We start from the raw sequence: 9,303 nt of genomic DNA on the forward strand, positions 1-9,303 counted from the left end.
GTAGAATCACTTCTTAGTACCAGCCCTTCAACAATAAAAGAAAAAGTAAAGTCAGAAAGTACAGGCTTTAAATCAAAGGATATTTTTCTTGCATTTTATTTTTCTCACTAGACTAGGCAGCAGTGTAGTTTGTTGTTGTTATGGGGGGAAAATAATATGAATGTTGTGCAGCTTATTGTTTGTTTGTTTGCTTTTACAGAAAAAATGAATATTTAAACATGGTTTCACTAATTATGTTCTTCAATCTTGCTTCTTTCTTGATGTGAAAAAAAAAATCCTAAAATGGGGAAATGTCACATTATTACAAAGCCAAAGATTGGATTTGGGTGTGATGATTTAATTTAAAAGATTTACACACAGAGAGAAAACAAAAGGGCTGAGGAGATAGATGGCTTAGCAAGTGAGAGTGCTTTTGGTGCAAGCATGAGACTGAGGGAGTCTGATTTGCTCTGAGTTCTGTTTGCCATCATACAAATAAACACACAGACAGACCCATGACTCCGATCTTGTGGAAAGCAGAAACCAGAGAATCCAGAAGACTTACTATCACTTAAACACATCAACAGAAAGTAGCTCTGGGTTCAGTGAGAAACTCCATCTTAAAGAAACAAGCAGAATAGGCTGGAGAGATGGCTTAGCGGTTAAGCGTTTGCCTGTGAAGCCTAAGGATCCCGGTTTGATGCTCGATTCTCTAGGACCCACATTAGCCATATGAATAAGGGGGTGCATGCATCTGGAGTTCGTTTGCAGTAGCTGGAAGCCCTGGGGCACCCATTCTCTCTCTCTCTATATATATATATCTGCCTCTTTCTCTCTCTGTCACTCCCAAATAAATAAATAAAAAAAATGAACAAAAAGTTTTAAAAAAGAAACACACATGTACACACCACTCATACATGTGCACGGACACACACACACACACACACAATTTAGATAAAATCTGATTAATACAGATAATTTTCTGTTTATTTTTATTTATTTGAGAGTGACAGACAGAGCAAGAGGCAGATAGAGAGAATGGGCACCCTAGGGCCTCCAGCCACTGCAAATGAACTCCAGACATGTGCACCCCTTTGTGCATCTGGCTAATGTGGGTCCTGGGGAATTAAGCCTCAAACTGGGGTCCTCAGGCTTCACAGGCAAGTGCTTAACTGCTAAGGCATCTCTCCAGCCCTAATACAGATAATTTTTTAAGCAATGTATCTCCATGACCTGATATATGATTAAATAGCAATGATTTATTTATCTGCTTATCTATGCAGTTTCTCATCATTGAACCCTATCAAACAAACTTACAGTTTTCTAAGCACATTAAAGAGAATGTATCAGATATTGGATGTGGTAGGTAATTCTTTGGTATTGGTTACAAAATTTTATAGGTTTACCAAACAGAAAAACAAAAGCCGAATAAGCAAGCAAACAAAAGATTTCTTTTTTTTGCTCAATGTCCACGTGGCTCACCTACAGCTTTACTCCATATTGTCTTTGTTCTGCGGCTATGTTAATTTTCTTGTCACTGTGACAAATTGCTGAGAGACAATTTAGAGGAGGAAATACTTGTTTTAGCTCATAGGTTTTAGTCCATGTTCAGCTTGCTCCAGTTTTTCTGGGCCATATTAAGGCTGGCATCATAGTAGCATGTTGCACAGCAGCATTGCCCACCTTGTGGCAGCCAGAAGCAGGACTGGGTAGCAGGTTCCTGGTTCCAGAGATGCATACCTGATGACCTACTTCTTCGAATGGGGCTCATCTCCTACTTTTCCACCACCTCCCCAAGCAGCACCATCAGCTGAGGTCACGCCTTCCTTTGCACCTGTGCAAGAGAGAATGTGGAAACCCTGACCTCAGTGTTAAAAATTTGGTTCAGAAATGATGTGATTCCCCCTGCTCACTTTTCATTGGCCCAAATTAGCCACATGGCTAATTAGCAAGATTTATTAGAGATTGAGTCCCTGCACAAGGCGGAGCTCTGAAGGGAGACATCAAATGTGGAATATTTACCCCAGAGACTATATCTTCATCTGAAGCAGAAATAAGAACTAAAAATATACCTGAAGGCTTTGTAGTGTTGCAGAGCAATTCTTTTGTGCTTAAGTGCCCAATTGCCTTATTTTCACACTCCAAAAGGAAATCAGTATGTTCGTACGTCGGAAACTTAAATTAGCAGAAGTGCACAAAACATGCACATCCTTAGTGTAGGACAGGGATCTGGCAAACTTATGAAGGGAGAGATGGAATATGACCATCTTTCCAACAGGATTAAAGTTAGGATCAAATGATATTTACTTATCAAAATAGTCAATAAACTATTCTGTGTTATATCTGCTATACTATAGTCAAAATTTCTATTGGAAGACAACTTGACTATAGTACAATACACTTTATATTAAAATATATTATTAATAACATTTATATTAAAGGAAAATTAACAAGGAGCCAGTTTTGCAGAGATTCCTGAGCTTTGGATATATGTATTTGGTCTAATAACTATGAGAGGTACAGTAAACAACTGGTATACTTTTTAATGGATATTTCTGGATAAATTTTTGATTTTTTTTGTGTTTCTTTCTTTCTTTCTTTCTTTATTTTTATATTTTAATTTTTATTAACATTTTCCATGATTATAAACTATATCCCATGGTAATTCCCTCCCTCCCCACCCCTACACTTTCCCATTTGAAATTCCATTCATGTATACCACACATTGGGAAATTTTGATGATATATGTGTTGCATTTGGGTGATGTGATCATTTTTATGCAAGTCAATTTCTTTCTTTAAACATCTCTTTGCAGACTTTGACTGTAATATTCTAGCCCCAAATAACCTGTGTGAATATCCTCTTAGAAAATTCTCTTTGGGGCCCAAGAGCTAGTTCATTGGTTAAGAGCATATCCTGTGCAAGCACAAAGCCCCTAGGAGACCTGAGAGGACCCTCAAACCCCCGTCAACAGTTGGTTGTAGTTCTGTAGGTCTGTAACCCCAGTCCTGTATGGAGCAGAGACTAAAGAATTCCTTGCCTATATATAGCATGCTCTGGGATCAGTAAGAGACTGTGGCTGAACTAAGAATAGGTAGAAGAGCAACGGAGCCACTGCAGGCAAACACAAGTTACCACAAGCACAGGGCTTAACATGGGCACGTACACATAATTACAACACACACTCATAATTCATGCACATGCCCATGCAAGCAAAAGAAAGAAAAGATTCATTCTGTAGTTTCTGGTTTGTAATTCTTCCTTCATTCTCTTTTCATAAAATTGGGGCAGTTGTTAAAAGTGTTGATGAGAAAAGATTGTGTTGACACTATAGAAACCAGTCATAATGGCTACTACTTCCTGATTGGTCAGTAGGAATTGGCCACTACTTGTAAGCACTGAATCTAAGGGTGAACGTCTGTGCTTGGGCAGATGGAAAGAGCTGCTGGTTCCAGAGAAGCTCATGATGCTGATGACTTGAGTCAGAGACAGAGGAAATGGAAGGATGCACATGAATTGAGAAGTTGACTCACTGTGGGTTTCATTCTCTTGTTCTAATGTTTGTGTCCTGTTCATCTTATGATGTATTTGTAGAGAGTATTACTTATGTACTTGGGTATTTAGAACAATGCATGAAAACATGAATCACTACCTTCAGGAGCTGACAAACCAAAAGAAAAATACAGACAGACCTATAAGTATAGACTGTAGTATGAGGACAACAGTGGTCTTTGTAATTTAGTTTTAATTCATAAAGCCTCTACTAAATCACCACAGTGAAAAAATGTGTGTAATCCTGATTTCTTTCTAACTTACCTTCACTATATAGTTATATAAATGTCAAATAATCTTGAGATGTAAGAGAAAATAGTTATCAAATTAGGTTTTGTCTTGTTATCCTGAATTTTTGAGTTTGAAATCAACTATTATTAGTAAAGCTACTACTAATCTTTCTATATACTGTTCAGGTTCTGGAGGTCATGTACTCTTATAGAATCCTGTAGAACTTGTATTGGACCTAATATGTCTAATTCTTACTTTTGGTTACCTCAAGGTTTATTTCCTGGGCACAAAAATAGACATGCTATTTATCCTTAACTCAAATTCTAACTCTGTTCCTTAGCCATGTAAATTACTAGAAAAAAAAAATCTCTTAACATCTTTCAATGTTGGACCTTTTAAAATCTGTATGGTGAGGAAAAATGCATGTTAAATAGTGTGGTATTCTTAGCATATCACCTGGTATAAACTTAACATTCAATGGTTGACTGTTCTCATTCTAGAAAGAGAAGGAAAAGAAGGTATCAAAACTAGCTTGTCATTTGAGGTAAAGAGGAGAGAGGAAGAGAGTCATCCTTCGACATAATATATGTTTAGAAACATTGATAACTGGTTCAGTTGATTAATATAGGTTGTATTTTCAAATTTATGGATAATACTTAATGATTTGAACCTCTCAAATAGTGATATACCAGAGTATTAGCTCTCTATGACTCCATGTTGTGTTAACATTTTAGGGAGTACATGAGTGAACATCTGTTTACCCCAGATAAGGCATCAACAATACACAAAATTGTATACCCAACTCTCACTTAGTGAGCAGTTGAGTTTATTGGGATTTCTTATAGGAGTATGAGAGAAGGGTTATTTATAGAGCATATATGACTCAAAGACAGCTGCATTACAGAACAGACTATCCCAGCATGGGTGACAACTTTCGAGAGCTGCATCCCTTTTACATTGATCAACCCCACCCTGACATGTGCAAAGTCCCAGGAACATTTCAATTAATTGAGGAAACATTGCTGGCAAAGATAGAAGTGTCTAGATGTGAGAATATATTTATTCACTTTTTTAGTTTACAAATGTAGATATTTCCTTCATAAACTTCTTCAAGGATAATAAAACCCACAATTATCTATAACCATACCACGGAACACACTCTAATGAAAGCCACACTGCAAAAAGCTGTTTTTTACTCAATGAAAGGAAATTAATAAAGATGAGTTAATGTATTGCTAAGGCCTGATGGCTATTCTTTTATCTTGTGAATATTTTGGATTCCAAAATCTCCCCCAAACTTAAATGTCCAGTCTATCACTTTGTAAATATCAATTACATAATGTAATTTTTTTCTGTCATGACTGAATTACAAAAAAATGCAATATATTTCCCCATAAAACTGAAAAGATGTACTTTTCCACTTATTAAAATGTTTTAGTAAATAATATAACCTTTATACAGAAATGTATCCATTCTTTCATGCTTACATAATATTTGTATTATGAAGCCAAAGTACTCTCTCAGAGGCTAATATGTTACACAAGAGGGAGAAGCTGTTGTACACTGAACACCACATCAATTCTATGCTAGGTCAACCTAGAAATCCCCTTCTGGAGGGATCTGCCCAGCTGCTAGCTCTTATCTCACTGTAGGATTCATTCATTGTTCCTTCTTCTGTGTTCTCCTCACAGTTTTCCCAAACCTTTATTATTTCATTCACACTGCTTATTACTTCTCTGTCTCCTTCACTGGAGTGCAGCCTTCAAATTACTTGTTTTTCCTTTTAGAATTATATATTTTCCTAACTTATGCTCTTATATGCCAAATAGACAATGATGATGATGATTGGTTTTTCTTCAAGGTAGGGTCTCACTCTAGCCCAAGCTGACCTGGAATTGGCTATGTAGTCTCAGGGTGGCTTTGAACTCATGGCAATCCACTTACCTCTGCCTCAGGAGTGCTCAGATTAAAGGTATGAGTCACCATGCCTGGCTCCAAGTAGATTTTCAATGATTACTGAATGGAAGAGCTGTAGATACTGGAGTACTTCTAAATTTACTTGGAAATGTAATAGATAAAACAAGATTTTAAAGAAAGAGAGCCAATATTTTTGTTCTTATTTAGTAGGTGAAAATATGGCAGATTTCTATGGCATTAAATAAGGTGTGGCATGAACAAAATCGGTATTAGATTTAGCCATGTTTTCTATAAGATCACTTTAGCAAAGGAAATGACTTTTTTTGTTTGTTTGTTTGATTTTTCGAGGTAGGGTCTCACTCTAGCCCAGGCTGACCTGGAATTCACTATGGAGGTGAGTCTCAGGGTGGCCTCAAACTCATGGCAATCCTCCTACCTCTGCCTCCCAAGTGCTGGGATTAAAGGTGTGTGCCACCACACCCAGCTGGAAATGACTTTTAATTGATAAAATGTTTACATTTAAATAAAATGAGTAAACTTAATATGATACTTAGGGTAAATTGGAATAAGAAAAGATTAAATTTAAAAATAAAATAAATAAGTACTGAGTATGATGGTGCACATCTTTATTCCCAGCACTTGGGAAGTAGGGGGAGAATGATCATGGTGAGTTTGAGGCAAACCTAAGACTATGGAGTGAGTTCCAGGTCAGCCTGGGCTAGAGAGAGACTCTATCTGGAAAGCACCAACAAAAAGGGCAAATAGAACAAAAGGTAGTGATAAAACAAAAACTGGTGAAACATTAGTGAAATTTAAATGATTTGGACATGATTTAGATTCAAACTATCCTACTCATTTTATTTTAAGAGGAATACTTCCAAATTTGGGGTGAAATAATTACATTTGTTTAGCTAATCATTTAATTCACATGTCCCTTCTTATAATAAGAAAAATATTGATCTTATTGAATTATTTATTTTTTTCAACATTTTCTCACATACTTCCACTTGGACACATCATTAAATTATGGAACTTGGAAAGGATATATTCCATCACTATGAGATATCTTTGAGTAAAGCAAGCTGTTTTGTTTGTTTGTTTGTTTGTTTTGAGATAGGGTCTCACTAACTCAGGCTGACCTGCAATTCACTATGTATTATCAGGCTGGCCTCCAATTTACAGAGCCCCTCCTACCTTTGCCTCCCAAGTGCTGGGATTCAAAGCATGTGTCACTATGGCTGGCTAAATAAGCTTTTTATCTGAGATAATAACAAGTACTTTATATGTACTTTTATGTTGTTTTAAAAAGAAGTCCCATAGCTTTTACGAGATTTTGAGAGTTAGTTATGGCTATGAAAAGATTATGTAAAGAGAAAAGCTTTGGAAGAAGAATGGTTTGAGCCTTATCTACATATTATGAATGTAAATTGCTATCTTTATGAGGGTCACGTGAAAAGTCAATGATAGATATATGTAGAGAACTGGTTTGAGAAGATACCCAGTATGTGCAAGTTATCATAATTTCTATTAGCTAGGCACTCAAGATCATGGGTGATTCTTACTAGACTACCTGTCCTTATCTTTCACATTCCATTCTCCTGGTAGATGGTGATTCATTCCCAAGGATGTCATCTACCTTCACACAAAGCTGGGCTTTTGTTGATCTCACCTCTTCTGACTTAAGATCTTCATATTAGCCAATTTTTGCCCAATGGTTGTGGCCCAAGTCATGAACAAGTACCTTACTGAGACCTTTGTTAATTTTTCTGTACAGAGTTATCATAGTTTACTCCTCTCAATATCCTAGAGCTTTGTAATTAATGATTATATTTTGTTTAACGTAAGGACATGTATATCCTATAATTTCTCTCTTAGGCTATAAACTCCTTGGGATAAGACCACATTTTCTTCATGTGTGTGCATTCTTAATATCTACAAAAAGCTGAGTATATAGTTTGGAATCATCGGATGATTTCAGTTAAGACTCAACTTCAGACCAGAAATACATTTTTGACATTGTAAGTATACGAATAGCTATGTTTTTGTATACTTGTGAATATAATGAACACTTTGATATGAAAGTAGAGATATCAAAATCCAAGACATAAAATAATTGTCTTTCTTTTCAAAGAAAGCATGATGATCCACTGTAACAGTGAAAATGGGGTTCTGAGGTGCTTCCTGGAACCCCAAGCCCTGAGGTCATATTTGCAAACTAACCAAAGAGTTGGCAATTCCAGATTCAAGAGAATGATTTTTAACATACCATATTTTATTCAGATATTACAAAGGAGTGCAGAAAGGAGAAGTCTCAGAGATAAGGGGAAACAAAGTGGGAAGAAGAGAAGTATATCACGTGGAGCCCAAAAACCCATGTGGGCCACATGTAGCCCAGGAGTTCATGTGGCCAGATATGGATCTGGGGAAAAAAGTGTAGAAAGAAAAGAGAAAAGAAATTTCAAGGAGCGCCTGCCATGTGAGGAGCTGGAAGGGATAAAGAACCCATGTGGAGAGTAAGGGGTAGGGGCCTTCCTGGCTGGGCCTGGACTAGGGTCTAGGCCAAGCCCCTCCCAGCTGGCCCAGGCCCAGCCAGGGGAAAACTCACCCACAGCTGGAAGTTGCCAAGTGATCAGAGAGAGCCAGAGAGACTGCCCTCCCCTTGCAAAGGTATTTATAACCTTAGGGTGATAGGCTGTCTTGGCCCAGGTAGAATAGAGGGCTAGCTGCTTGGTTAGGGCTAGAGGCTGTCTCAGAGCAGATTAGCTCTTGCACCAAGTTATGGGGGCTGAACCTGACCAATCAAAATGTTTAAATTCTATGAAAGACTCCCTAACTGTGGAAAAACAGTTCTATGGAGCTAGACAAGAGGCAAGAAGTCAGATGACCTTGAATTTTTAGCAAGTGCAAACTTTCCTGCCCTTTTTACCTTTAGAGGTCCAGTCACCCTAACTCTACACTCCTTCTTACCTAATGCAGTGTCTGAGCCTACCCACGATTAAAATGTTCCCAAATAATTCACACTATGTAACAAGGCATCAGAGTATGTATTGTAAAGTTCATTTGTCATACCCTCAAAGTAATATGGCTGTTATTAACATTAAATACAGGACTTGTAATCATTTTATTCACTTGATAGTTAGTTGATGAACATGCTTCTTTTGTGAAATAATTTTTGTCATAGAACAGGCTGCCATAACTTCCCCATTCAATTTTCCCCCATTCCCTTCCTCACAAACTCCATATTCCCATTATGTTCCATGCCCACCTCCATTCTCAGCAGCTGAATCGTTCAAGAGCGCATTTTTGAGGAAATATCTTGTAATAGGATATGAGGAAGAAACATCTTGTCAGCAGGGGCACAGAGTTTTTGCTATCCTAGCCTCTGAAAATACCAATCAGAAAGGATAAAGCTTTGAGATTTTTATTTATTATAGCACAGGTCTGTTGAAGTATAAGCTTTTGGTTTGGGCTCTGAGATGATTATGTGATGTTTTGTAGTTGCCATGACTTAGGTGTAGTCTTTTCACTTCCAGGGGAGATCTGAGCTTAGTTTAACCAGAAACTTAACTTTAACTGTGCGCTGTTTTTCAGAAGCCAGCGTTTGGCAAAAAAATGATTGCCATC

The sequence above is a fragment of the Jaculus jaculus genome, chromosome 6 (assembly GCF_020740685.1).
Source record: "Jaculus jaculus isolate mJacJac1 chromosome 6, mJacJac1.mat.Y.cur, whole genome shotgun sequence".
NCBI classification, from domain to species: Eukaryota; Metazoa; Chordata; class Mammalia; order Rodentia; family Dipodidae; genus Jaculus; species Jaculus jaculus.